Genomic DNA, 14,686 nt, shown 5'->3' with positions numbered 1-14,686 from the left:
TTTTTTTTTTTTTTTTTTTTTTTTATAGAGCCTGCTCTTAAATAACAGTTCGCTAGTTTGTTCTTTAAAAACTTTGAAATGACTCTCCACTCTCACCCAGAAAAGATCCTAATATATTATTGGTACCTCTTGTCTGCTTCTCAGTTCATTCCTGCTTTTTTCTCCCTCGGTTTTCAAAACAGAAAATCTCGTGTGTGCATTGGGTTGGTTGTTCAGCAGGGAAGCAGGTTGTCATTTTCTCCTGTTCCTGCAGGATGTATACAAAAAAGCAGGATTTTCATCTCTGTTGTGACCACGTATGTGAAAAATAAGCAGAAACCTCATTCTTAGCAGTGACTCAAGTCTGTAAATGTTTATTGTGCAAGTCCCTTGCATGGCTTTTTCTTAAAAGCCCATTTTTACTAGCTGTGTTTGTGCATCATTTGTAGCCAGCATTGTGTCACATTTGTCTCCATGGAATAACAAACTAGGTGGTGAGCTTGGCTGTCGTGCTGATAGCCCATAAGCAGTATCATAGCCAAGATGCAAGGCGGGAGACTTTTATCAACACAGACCTACAAAGAGCGTTTTTGTTGTAAAACACAAAGGTGTGCCACTGAGTTTGTTTCTTCCTTCTGACAGAGCTAACAGAAGCTTGCAAACAGAACACACAAAATTTGCAGCTTTTTACGCAAGTGAGAGCAACAGAGATGTTATCAGTGACCTTAGCTTTCTCATTTTGTTTTGCAAGCTGATTTTTTGTTAATTGCAGGCACAGCTTTTGTCTTTGTCAATAAGGCAATGGCAGTGGAGTTACCCTTTGACTATTGATGTCCAATTTGTTTTTATCCCGACACTCTATTTGCAGAGTAAAAACTGAAATATTTTTCATATTAATTTGTTTTTTATTTGGGATTTCCAAAATTGTTAAAGAGACCGTTCATAGATATATTGATGCTGCCTTCTCAGTGTAAATAGTATTGCTCACGTGTGTTCCTTGGTGACTGGGAGACTTTCTAGGTCAGGGATGAAGTTGTTTGAGGTGGAAGAGCAGCAGTCTTAATGTCATTTGTTTGATTTTCCTGAAGGAGAAGGAGAGTTGCCATTTTAGAAAAGGATGAAATCTAAGCCTTTACTAGGTCCTCCCCAAATTACAGGCATGCACGAGAGCCATTTAAATTCTGGATGTACCTGCAATACCAGAAACTTCCAAAGAGAAATGACTGCATACGTGATACTGTGGCTAAGATCTTCATGAGATGCCTGATGGGTGATTTTTTTCTTTTTCAAGATTTGAACTGAGAAGTGGATGCAAACTGTGGTAGGAACAAGTTTAACCAAAGGAGGAACAGATATTCTTCCTGCAGAAAACAGATTTCGTTTTTTGGTTTTGGTACCTGTAGCCTGTGGTGAGGAGAGAAAAAACACTTGGCAGGACTGGAGTTCGTACAGCATTTTAAGTTATTTTCACATGTTTAGAACAGCTAAGAAACAAATCATATTGTTAAAAGAAAAAGCTGCAAAAGTTGATGGGCCAAATGTACTTGAACAATAGCTGTTGAGGAGATTTCCTTGATAACTGTGGATTTTGTGGATTTTAATATGTGGATTTTAACATGTGGATTTTAAATATGTGGATTTTAATATGTGGATTTTAAAAACATGATAATTTGTATGTTGATAACCTGTTGTGGTTTCAAACAGATTATGCATACAAACTCCTCTGTGCAGAGAGGTGGTTGCATGCATAAAATGACACTTGGTGCTACATTTGCTCTTCATTATATAAGAGATATGCTCATTTTTAGTTTCATTTTTATAAAAATTGTATGTTCCTAACACTGAGAAGTATTCTGATGTTTCCCTCTTTTTATAGCAGCAAATTGATAAGAGCTATACTCTGAATTGATAAGAGCTAATATCTGAAGCTAATAAGAAATTTTATCAGATTTTTTTTTGTCTGTTGTATGTTTGATTTGCCTCATTCCTACACGTGTGGCATGAGCAGTGAACTCGAATTTTGCTCATGTTCCCTATAGAAAAACTTCCCATTTGCTACACAATGAAAATGCACACCAAGACTTCAGAGTTTCAGAAAAGATCCAAGTTACAGTGTGCACATATCTATCTTTTAACTTTTAGGGTTTTTTAGACACTGAAGTACCTTTCCCACACACAAATAACAGGAGACCAGTTAAAAATAGGATTAAAGTCAGGAGGGAGAAAATTCGTTTCCTCAGACCCTCAGAGTCAGCACGGGAGGCTGCCTGAACACCTTGTAAAAGTCACGTAAGGCATCTGCATCTGAATACAGACAAGCAGAAACAGTGGTCTGCTGAAAGCACAAATGTCAGTTGTTCAGACTACAAAGCTACTCTTGAGCATATGGGCATCTGCCCCTAATGAATCCAACAGAAAGCAGCCAGGCTGTGTTGAGTCAAATACAAGCTGAACACCGAGATCTAAAAAGGACTTTGAAGAGCAGAGAGTCTGCAACATAAAAGTAAATGATAAACTGCACAGATTTCAGAAGGTGGGTAGCTGTAAGAGCACTGGTGGGCACACAGGATCACCGTGCTGCTGAGAGGACATGAGAAGAATGAAAAGATAGTTTAATTGTTCATCACAGGGGAATTTGGGCAGGTGCTTTGCTGAGTGACAAGGATGAGAAGGTGTCAGACTGCTGACATACAGAAACAGAAGTGCTGGGTGAAACTGGCAAGTTGGGTACGGAGACATCCCTGTGTATTGCACAGAGCATAGCCCATGCTCTGAAGAGGCAGCATTGCTGACAGAAAGCATGCCACGTGCTGGGATGCTGCAGCTGGGATTTATGAATCTGTGCTGCCCTTTTTGGATTTCACCTTAAAAAAAAAATAAAATGGAATTGGCAGAAAGCAAAAAGTGATTCTGAAGAGCAGTGATGGTCCTGGGAGGCTGAGAGTTCCCTTGGGAGCAGCTTCTCTCCTTGGCACACTCCAGGTGGCCTTCTTTGCCTTCTCCTTTCCTCTCACACAGGTGGGCACAGCCATCCTGCTGTGGTCAGCTCATGCAGAGCTGTTTGCCAGCCTGTAACTAGTTTCATTGTGCAAGTCCATCCTTCCCAAAAACTAGCTCTTTCTTGGTAAATGCTCATCTTTAGCTTCTCCCCTGATTTGTGAAACTGGAGAAAAATAATGGAAAAAAATGGGTGGTTAGCCTTTTGGATATTTCATGAGATGGCTGTATTATTTATAAATAATGTATGACTTTGAAGCTACACACTTTCTCCCCAGGTTATATGTCTTGTATAACTGAATGGTATGATTTACCTTAAATTGCCCATCTGACATGCATCATGAATCTCTGCACACCACTGTTTCTCTTATCCACAAGTGAAGGCCATGCAGGATAAGAGATTTGCATAAAATGATTTCTTCATGTAAATGTGATCAGGCTGAGGCTCCAGCATCTTGTTATAACATATATACCAATCCTCTTGAATTGGGTTAGCGTCTACCTTGGTAATTGAATCTATTTGTTTGTTGCTGTAGTTTCAAGAATTAGTGCCGAGCAGGATTCATGCACTTGGGTGTTTTTGATGCAGTCTTCGTATTGTTGTATTATACTAAGGCTTCACATAAATAAAGCACTGGGCGAGAGTCGGGAAGGGGTTCCCACTGAGGCTGCCTCTGGCTCCTGGCCAGATGGCTTCAGGGATGCTCCTCACCTTATCTCCACTGGCCCTGACCAGTCGGCCAGCCCCTGTGCAATTAAAATGGTGTGTAAGCTGGGGAGATAAGGGTCCCTGTCGTCCAGGCGGCGACACGGTGCCCTTCAGTAGAAGGAGTGCACTGGAAGCTGCATTTAATCCCTAGGAGATAAGGCACCATTGAATGATGTGGTGAGCCTGAGCTGAGTTCTCCTTTTTCAGACTGCCTTGGAGGCCATAGGTTTTAGGAGTAACACTCTTCAAAGGTGAAGCTGGTGTAGAAGGAGCACTGATGAGGAAAGCCATGGTACATGTAACTAGGCAGTGGCCGAATCTTGTTCTGACAGCAAGCTTGGAGACTGCCTTGAACAACAACTCAGAAGTGCTCTTCAGCTGGGATTGACTCCATTTTTGTTTCCTGGTTTGGGCTGGAAGCTTCTCTCTAACCCTGGGCACAAATCCAGTGAGTCTTTGCTGTGGCAAACTGCAGGATTTGGGTTCTCTGCTGTTCGGTTAGTGGTAGAAGAGGCTGACCAGAAGAGAGACGTCAGTTTTCAGGTGAACCCAGTGTGAAAACCCCCTGGTAGTTTGGCACAGGTTCGGTCCAACTCCAGATTTATTTGATCTGTCCCAGCAAGTTAAGGTGTTCCTGCAGCCTGCTGTTGGCCAGGGAATGTGTCGGGGCTGGGCCTGGCACCAAGGTGGATCCTGGTCCACAGGTCACTGTCCCCATAATAATGCAGGTGGCTCTCTGTGAAGCTGCTGCACTCACTGGGTTGGAGATGGCCCTGTATTTGTATTGTGCTGCCGTGGTGTAACCAAACTCTGAGTCTGGGTAATCCAGAAACTGAATAATATGACCCTGGTCCCACTGGTTTTAGCCCTGCATTTATATAGATTTGAGTGTTGGTGCTTTTTTTTGTTTGTGTTTTTTTTTTTTGTTGTTGTTGTTGTTTTTGTTTTTGTTTTGTTTTGTTTTTTAACCCCTCAGCACTGTTTTTGGCTGAACCTCTTCATTCATGGTCTCTCTATCCTTGTTCAGTTTGCTTTCTTTCTGTTCTTCCAGCTCCTTGGACAGCCATCTCACCCCAGCCTCTGTGATCTTCCTCTAACCTTGTTGTCTGTGCTTTACCTGAAGCATGAATAAATGAGATAATGAGACACAGGCCAGTCATCCCAATTACATTGTATGTGTATGCATATGTATGTGCTAACGTCTCCCTTGTCTCTCATCTTTCTATCCTTTTATACAGCAATCTCTGGAGGACGGGATTATCTTTTGGTGTGTATCTAGCATGCTGACACCACTGCAGTATGAATAGCATTGACTGATGGTATACATTTTTGAAAAACTGGAGCTGTATTGTAGTGTTCATTTGGGCTAGTAATGGCCAGCAAATTACCGTGAAACCTAGCTTGTCATCACTGTCAATAAAGTATTTTCCTGCATTCAGGTTGTCATCGTACAGCTTTTACTTTAAAGTCAGAAGGGTAGATAAAATGTAGTGGGTACAGCCCATAATAATTATTTGATGCATTTTATATTAAAGTTAATGTGTTCTGAGTAATGGTTTATGAGAAAGATGTGCTAATTTGGGTAATGGCAGTAGTATTTTGATCAGGTGTGTAGTAAATGCAGAAATTTGAGGGTATATTTTGAAGGCTTCTCCATCTTTCTGTAATTACCAGATAGATAATATGAACTTGCCAGATCCAGCATGCTAATGATTGCCTTCCAGCTTTTAGAGAGACAGAAATTATACGCTAGCTGTGTCTGAATGAGATTTTTCTTTGGTAGTGTAATAAAACATACAATACTTTGCTCGCTTGCCGTTTCGTAAACATCCATGAATATGTCCCTGGTCTTTCAATACAGAAAATAATGAAGATTAAGCTAAATCTACTTTAAGAGTACTCAAATGGCTATGGATGGCTGGGGAATGCTGGGTTATCAATAGTGGATGAACTGCTTTGCTGCTGTCTGACACTTTGTAGGGGTGTCTCATGAATCATTTTCAGATAAAAGGTGAATGTTCTTGCTGTCCAATTTTGCTCCTCTTAAATTGCTACATTTTTCAGCTTCATCTGCAGATTTCCTGGAGCAAGCTCTCTGTGGCTGAGGTGCAGGGTACTTTCTTAGTGAGATGCCTTTTTGAGCTGTGCTGTTTGATTAAAGGCAAGTCTACTGAGACTGTAGCATGCAATGATCATCTGCTGCACTCTGTATTCCACAGACAACTTATGCCATTAAGAAGAAGGTAAAGAGAAGGGTGTTTGGATAACATCCTTAAATGTACCACGTACCCTTGGTGCCTCGCAGTTGGGTCTTGAATAATGGGTAAGGGAGCATGTTGGCTATTGTGCCACTAGCCATTTCATTAGTTACACCTTGCTGTATCTTACTTTTAGAGGAACAATTTGCAGCCCCAAAACTCCCCCGTGTTGGAGAGAGTTCTTTCCAGCATATATTTTCTTCTGAAATACACTGGGTATGGGAAATTTACTCAGAAGGACACAGAGAGCTTTAGTCTTTCATCCTTATTTCCATCACATTGGGACTGTGTAGGCAAAGGAGCAGTTGCGGGTGGCAAGTCAGCTGTTAGATGAAGGCAAAAAGAGGTGGTAGAAGCTGCAGCAATAATATTCCTGAGTCTGCAGGAAATCATCTAATCCCTAGTTGATATAAAACACTCTTAAATTCACCAGAGCTTTTGAAATGGGCTTCTCTGTTTCAGAAGTAAGCGATGAAGCCCCAAGGCAATGAGTGGCAAGAGTTTGGTGTGGTGCTGCTGCGGGAAGGCCTTTGGATGTGAGACCATAACACCACTTGGTTGCTCGGCTCCAGAGGCGTGAACCAGATCACACGTTGTTGGAGAACACTCTGCAGGGTGCGGGGGGAGTCCTGGGAGAAAGCCTTTGTGAGCTTATTCTGTTTGTTTTATTCTGAAAACAGAAAAATGAGATGCTGCTATTAAAAGTATCTGTTTCAGGCTGGTTTGTGCTCTGAGTAGGCAGTGAGGCTCACATTCTCCTGCACTTTTCCAAGGTACATAGAGCAAACTCTTGCCAGGCACTTATTTGTATGATGAGTTTCAGTGTCTGTAATAGTTGGACTTCGCTAGCTGAGGTGAGGACTGAAAGATGGTGCCTCAACCTTTGATTTGGGCACAGAAACCTCATTAATGGGTAATGAAGGGAGGAGGTGGAACGCAAGGAAATCAGCTTTTATGTTTTTGGCAAACTGGACAGCTGCTGCTTATTCTTTGTCCTTTCCTGTCTTTCCCCCCACCCTCCAGGATCTCCCCTTGAATTTGCTCTAGCCAATTACATGAAATTAGGCTTTATTATGTGAAATTAGACTTTATTGAAACTACTGCCTCAGACAGTGGTGAGATCTCCCCTCTCCCGGGGGGGGGGGCCCCCCCCGTTTTTTTTCCAGTAGCTGAAGAGGCTGCTGTTGACATCTAAGTGTATTGCTGAGTTGCTTTAAAAACTACTTCAGTGCTGGGTCATGGGAAAGGTTTTCAGTGCAGTATTTTACAGTGATGCATCTATAACTCTAGCAGCACCACTGCTCTCGCTTCTTCAGTGAATAAATAAACCTCACAGTCATTTTTCCTGGGCTCTGTGTGCCAGTTTCATGAATTAAAATGCACAAAAAGAATACAGTGTGAGGAGGGGTGGTTGTGTACTTACCGGTTACCATGGCAATAATTAAGGGCACACTTACACCAGTGGACCCAGGAGCACTCAAATCTGGGGATGCCATATCTGTGACCCATCAGGATGAGACTGGGAAATATGTCCCCCCCTTTTCTTTTCTCTCTTGCCCCAGTGCTGTGTGGTTTGTGTGGGGACAGTATCTAGAGACAAGGCCTGCCTGGTTTTCCCTGAGCAGGAAGGATGCTCTATGGCAGCCCCTCAAGTCTCTGGCATGTCTAAAAAAGACAGTTTGAACAAAATCCACAGCTTATGTCAATTAGTATAATGTCATTAACAGGAACAAAGCATTAGTATTTCACAGTGATATTGTACTACAATATCATATCATTCATATCATATATTATTCTACTGTTTTCTGCTATTGGTGCCAGCAATGCTGAGAGATGAGGTAAAGCAGAAGAAATGCTCTACACGACTTGTCCCCAAAATGTCCTATGGCTGTGTACCTGCACTCCTTCATGGACTTGTCTGTGAAGGTGAATGTTTTAGTGGTACAGGCTCTTCTTGATATTTCTGACAAAAGATGATCTTTTTTGACCTCATTTTGACTAGACACGTGTTTCTTTCCACTCCTGTGTTGCTCATCTTTTCCTCAGCCTTATTCTTGCCTCATCTCACTCTTACAACTCTCCAGAGTGTACTACCCTCTGCAGCCACTCTTCCTATTTTAGCAATCTGTATGTTCTCTCTTTTTCCCCAAATGGACTTACATGACTTTCCTGGCTTTCTCTTGACTCCTTGTTGCTGCCAACCTCTCACCCAGTGTCTCAAGTCTCAGTTGCTGCCTCCTTTGCCTTGTGTCCTCCTTCCTCTGCCGAGGCACTGCCAGACTTCCCTTCTTCCAACCAGAGGGATCTCAGTTCACCCTATTCTCATCCAAATGATTCCCAATCTCCTTTTTCACACTTTTTTTTTTTTTCTCCATAGCTTTTGCCTGGACTGACTGACTCTCTCACCCTCTTTCCTCCATACTTTCTTGTCCTCCTTTGCCCTGCTTTTCTCCCTGCCTCTGCAGCCAAATTTCCTTGCCTTTCCTCATCCATTATCTTCCCCTCACATCTCTTAGTCCCAATTTCCCCCTTTTTTCCTTACTCTTCTGTTTCTTTTCTGTTGTTCCTGTTTTCACATTATTACGCCTCTTCCATTTCAGAGTGCAATAAAAAACATCTCTCTGTCAAAAAGCTTTTTTCTTGGTTCATGTGAAGTCCCTACTTCAAAGAGCAGAGATACTGGAGCTTCTCAAAGGAAAAGGATGCCAAGACCTTTTAACTTGGGCAAGGAAAGACATTTTTCTTTGGCTTTATTTTCACAAACATAAGCATTGTTTTAATGAAAATTTAGCACGAGGCTGCATTTTTTAAACAGTTGAAAATGGCTCTGCAAGAGAGAAGTGCCAGACAGCTTTAGTAAGCAGTGCTGCTGCCAGATTCACCTCTGTTACTTATCATCAGAAAATGCTGTTACCGTCTTCCAAGTCCTTTTTCTCAACATGTTGGCAAATACGTAGGCTTGGAAGATTTAATATGATGCTGCAAATTTTGCAAGGCTCCCAGTAGAGTCAGTTATCCAAGGAGAATGAGCTGGGTGAGCAGTGAACTGCTGTCTGCCTTGGCATCTCAGAAGAGTCAGTATGGGAATGAGAACCCCACTTTGGAGTTGGACATTATTTGGAAGACCCTTGATGTTTTAGGACTGCACATGTATATCTATATATGTGTAATCCTTCCTTCAGAATTAGTTCTATATACATACATATATATATTTCTATATATGTAAATCAAAGGCACCTCACAAATTACAGGATCCTGTATCACCATGGCCATCCCATTTTATAGAAGGGTCAGATTGGGATGCTGACATCCGGAAGACAGCTGTCAGTACTGCACAAAATTTGCAACTGCTGAAATAGATTTCTGGAAGTTTAATGAAGCAATTAAGAGAACAGTTCCACCAACCTTATATTGTCCAGGGTCTGTCTGTCACATTGTACTTTTGCCTAGATACTAAAAGGAAGGCATGATCCCCAGTGAGTTAATAAAAATAATTATTTCATGCTTGGAAAAAAAAAAAATGAAAGAAAAAGTGAGCTGCATAAGATTTGTCTGTGGCATTTAAAGTCCAACTCTGAGTTTGTCTGAGCAACTTACCTTTGAGTATTTGCAGGAGAGAGAGCAGGAGAATATGAATGAAAGCATCTCAGTTGTGTCTGAGCTTTCTGATAGATGAAGAGAATTTCTGGTGACTCCATCTGGCTGGAAGGTCTATCTGTGTAATCTCTTCTCTGGCAGATGGAATATAACACTAGGAGGAGTCCTTTGATTATCAAAGCATGGGAATGACTCCAGTGCAGTATCACCCTGAGACACCCCTTTCTTTCAGTGTGACAGGTGATGTGTCTGGGATGTTAGAGAAGGCTGATTTCCCCCTGCTGCACTGAACATGTGTATGCCAGATTTTCTTTTGGCAATACTAAACCTGTCCACCTTGCCTGTCTGTTGCTGGGGAGGAAAGAAATGAAAATACAGAGTACGCATATAGAGAACATACTGAGTACAAAGGGACTGAAGGAGGAGTCTTCATTCATATATAGCAGTATATGTTTCTTTTACTAAAGTGTTTGGATACTTGGAGTTTCTATGAAATACTTTTTAAAACACATAAAAGATTATCAGGCTGACATTTCCTTAACATAGAGGTTCTTTCTCAAATGGTGTAGCATTTTCCCCCCACTATTGTTAGCTTTCTCTTTTCAGTCTGCAGCATCCCACTGAGCACTTTCTCACGTCTGTTAAGATTTCTCCTTGCAACATTCAGCATTGCAAGTGAACCTACCAGCAGTCTTGCATCCAAACCTTTCTTTAATTTCAGGGAAAAGCACTCAGCTTAGTCTTGTGAGCATGAGCAAGTAACTAAGGGAGCCAACATCAGCCTTCTCTTCATAGCAGGCCATTTAAATGTCAGAAAGAAGCTTGGGTGTCAGTGACTGCTTGGCAGGGGAATGTGAAAAGATTATGCAGCCATGGGGGCTGTGGTTCAGCAGGGTTTCCTCTGATGTTTGGGGAAATGTGTGCTGGGGAAGACAGCCTCAACCCTTTTCTGCCCACATTGGCCTTAGTCACTACTCCCCTTGCTCTGGAGGAGGCTGGGAGAAAGTTGTTTCCTACAGCCAGACCATGCATTTTCCAGCTTAGCCATGCTCATCATTGCACTTTGGGGTAGAGAATTAGTGGTCTGAGACACACCTCAATCCAAATTAATAAAGATGTGTATAGGTCATCTATGGGGAATAGGGATTCTCATGGGTTATTCCTCAATGTCCACCCACATGGTTCTTGATGGATGACCGTCCCCTTTCACCACCTATTTTCTAAAGCCTTATCTGTGACATTAGTTTACATTTCTATAGGCAGTCAGAGCTTCCTTCCTCAGAAACTTAGGGTGGCTTATGTGTTAAGGGCAGTCAGGTTTGGGGAGATTCTCTTAAGTGAGAGGAAGAATTACTCTCTGTGAAGCTTCCCTGAGCAATTCAGAGGTACGTCCTGATATCCACCCACTTCGTTTCACCTCTTGGACCATCACGCTTTTCAACGTGAGATCTTTAATTGTAGCTCATGACATATCTCCAGGAAATGCCATTACAGTCATCTTGGTGTTGGTCTTTCTTTCACCATCTCTCACTACTGACCAGCACCAGACAATACGGACCTGATGCTGTAAACATCTGAGGTTACAAAGAAGTGGGGGCATCAGCTCTACAAACTTTAATTAAATGAAAATGTTTACTACTTTTTAACTTTTTTGTTTGCTTGTTCTGTGGCATAATTTATAAAGCCTTTCCTTTTAACATCATTAAACTTAGTTTTCTGTTAGTACTCCTGACATGCATGTATGTAATTGGCATTGGTGATTAATACATTTAGTGGAGTTTCTATCTTGAATGCGTTTGCCTTGGCACTCGTCCTGATTTTTTCTCTTTGCTATTCATGTTGGACCCCTGAGACGCTTTCTGATTTTTTTTGGCATAACATTCATTTTGATTTCATAGCTGATAGCATTATTATTTTATCAAATAATATGATAAATTGTTACAGCTATCCTGCAGTAGCAGCCAAAGCCATGATGCTTTCTAATGGCGCACTTTACCTCTGCTGTATTATCGCCGCCCATTTCATTATTGGCACATTGATTACAGCTGTGTTTCTCAGGGGCTATGAAATATTCAGCAGTGTGGAGTAGCCTGGGGAGCATCACAGTCCTTGCAGCCAGACACCTGCCCTCAGAGGCAAAGAAGGACCAAAAACTTTGCACATTTAAAACCAAAGTGGAAATTCCTCCTTGCTTTAGCTTTCTGTACAGCACTGGCTAGAGATGTATGCTAATTAAAAATTGCCACTTTGCTTACCTAATGATTGGATGGGGCAAGAATTAGAATAAATACACAGTTAATGCACTTCTGCCACATTTACCAGGCAAAGAAGGAAATAAATGTTGGTAACGTTGCTGTCTGTGTCATTGTGAGGCAGTTGACATTTTGGGTGGAGTTGGAGAAAAATCTGTGTTAAGGGCAAAAATTAATGCTGCAGGTCATTTTCTCACACTTTGTCTCTCTGCAGGAGTAGGCACCAATGATTGACTGAAATGTGCAATATTTTACCAAGTAGGAAGCAGATAAGATTTTTATAAACAGGATACTTCATCATTAAAGCGAAGAAACAATTGCTTTGACCTTGACACTGAGTGAGTGAGGCCAGCATTGTGATAATTGAGAATGTAACTAAGCAACAGTTCTGTAGTAGCTTGCACTGGATTATTTTTAGTAGACTACACCAGTAATGGGGAGGCCTGAACTAGCAAAACAGCTGGTTAATGCTTACAAAAAAGAAATTATTTCTTTGTGCAAAGGGTTTGAGTTGTAATATGTGCTTATACTAACTGTAATTTGGGCTTACGTCAAAAGAAAGTAATTGAATCAGCATATTCTTCTGTGGTCTAAGCAGGCAGACAGCCTGACAGGATCCCTGATTTCTTAAGCTGCTTTAGAAACACGAGTCTCGTCTGAAAATTAGTGGTGTAGAAGAAATGGCATATTCCTTCAGAAGTAGACTGTTTTAAATCTATTTCCACTTACTTTGGCAGTAATTAGAATACCTAATCCTACTGGTTAGCACTGTACAGCCTTATTTATTTGAGAAGTTGGACCATAGCTTTAACTAATTTAGTTTGGAAAGTCTTTCAAATGAGTTATAGCAGCCAGCTGATGAAGATGTGCTCCAACTTTGGTTTAAGCTAGTCTTTCAATACTATAGCAAACCAGTTCCCTACAAAGTTAAAGGTCTAAGACCCCTTACATTTGGGTTAAGCATCCAGGGAAAAGAAGGTATTTTCTTCTATGTCAATTTACAAACCAAGCTACTGGGTGTTTTTTGTTGTTATTTTGTTTGTTTTTGTTTTTGTGTGTATGTGTGTGTGTATGTGTTGGAAAGAATATCTGGCTGAGATGTTTGGTGTTTTCCTTCTGTAGGCATAGCAAAACTGATTGCACCTGCATTGCCACTCTGTTATTCCATAAATCCAAGTATGCTTTGCAAGGCTGGTGGTGCTCATTAACAGTCTGCAAACTACTTACCTCTCTCCGTGCTTGGTAAACCTCTCATCACTGACTCGCATTCTCTTTCTTCAGATACCAAACCAATACAGTCACTAAGTAACAAGGAGTTTCTGGGCATAAAGCACAATATGCAGAAGCCTCTCTAAGGGTACTGTCACTGCATGGGTATAAACTACCCTAACTTTATGCATAGGAGCCTTCAATTCTGACCTGGTCCATGAAATCTGTACTACTGGAAACAATATATAGATGAGAGAATAAAAATTTAAAAATTCTCAGCCTAAATTCTTCATAAGATCTTTGAAAGAAGTCAGAAGATATTAAACAAACAAAAATAATGAGTTTAAAAGCTATATTAGTTATACTGGGGCATTTTAAGTACAGGAACGAAAACTCTTTCTAAAAGATTTTTTTCTGAATATGATTTTAAATTTGAAGAAACAGGAGGTAACGTATATTCTCTGTTATTTTCTCGTAGCGTAGCATAATTGAGCTCATGTGAAATTTTGAGCTCATCTGTGAATTTTTTTTTTTTTTGCCTAGGAGGAAACATTTGTCAATACCGTATATCGCTGGAACATCAAGCTCTACAGAGACTCCAAGGTAATTATTTATGCATCTGCTTTTTGTTTCCTGTGGTGGTCAGCTTGGCTTTAGTTCAAGTTTATGAAGACACCTGCAATTTATGAGCATGCCAGTGCTAAGCAAGCACACTGGGTAGCAGTGATACTACAAATAGCTTTTACGGAAGCAGTTGCTTACAGCTTCATGACCTATAATTTGCTGGATAAGATGTGAGTGTGTGTGTGTGTGTGTAAAATAAAGACATGATACATTCTGAAAATGCAGTTCTTTCCATGTCTTATGAAGCAGTACTCCCAGCCCCAGCTGAAGAAGATGAAATCAGCTGGATATGTTTATTTTCATGCTTATTTAAAAGCCTTTCCTTACCTCATCTGCCTCTGGTGCTGGGAGGTTTGCTTGGTAGGTCTGTTTTGATTAAGGAAACCAACAGGTGCCTATCAGAAATTGTCATCTTTGCTCACTTTGCCAAGATCTTAAAAGCTGCTTCTGCTGCTGTTTGCTGTAGATGCCACAGATCTATACATTGCATTTGCTTGTTTCAAAGCCTGTCCTGAAAGCATAGTTAATGAGGTCTCCATGTGTATGGACAGAAAATAAATAACAAAATAGACAGCTGGGAGTTCATATTTCACAGTCGAGTTACAAAGTAAGATGGCAGAGGGTACAGAGAAAATTACAGTAGTTAAGAAGTTAGTCTGGGCACTCAATCTGCCGTTTGTATCTGGTACCACCGCATGGAGACCAGTGAGATCAAGTCTTCAGTATATAGGGTGCTGCTTTCATTCATTTGTGGAGCTCTGATGAGATTTGAACAAAATCAATTTTATACTGCATTGCCATTTAAATAATTAAGATCTCCAAAGACCTAGCAGATGTTGATGTTTTAAAAACTGCAGTTTTTAAAAAGTATCCCAAACTTTGTTGTGTGGCTGTTTCTAATAAGTGATAATGTGGTACTGGACCAAAAGATAAATCTAGTGGCAGTAGGGCTAAACCTCTGCTTCTGGTTATTCAAAATGGCAAAATAGAGCTTGAGAGAATGAGCTGTTTTCCAAAGCTTTGGTAGTCATTTGCACTCCTCTCCTCTCATCCCCGCCCCC

At 41.0% G+C, this 14,686-nt stretch overlaps 1 protein-coding gene across 1 annotated transcript in view; it reads left to right on the top strand.

Moving 5' to 3' along the window:
• The window catches only part of PAG1 (phosphoprotein membrane anchor with glycosphingolipid microdomains 1), a 101,344-nt gene that overhangs the window by 12,549 nt on the left and 74,109 nt on the right, over positions 1-14,686 (top strand). Inside the window, exon 2 of the mRNA XM_035316604.1 lies at positions 13,545-13,604. The gene's annotated coding sequence lies outside the window, so the exon portion shown is untranslated. The remainder of the gene's footprint in view (positions 1-13,544; positions 13,605-14,686) is intronic.

Source organism: Oxyura jamaicensis, chromosome 2, assembly GCF_011077185.1.
Source record: "Oxyura jamaicensis isolate SHBP4307 breed ruddy duck chromosome 2, BPBGC_Ojam_1.0, whole genome shotgun sequence".
NCBI lineage: Eukaryota > Metazoa > Chordata > Aves > Anseriformes > Anatidae > Oxyura > Oxyura jamaicensis.
The sequence above is the reverse complement of the archived record's forward strand: the minus strand, read 5'-3'. Positions and strand labels throughout refer to the sequence as shown.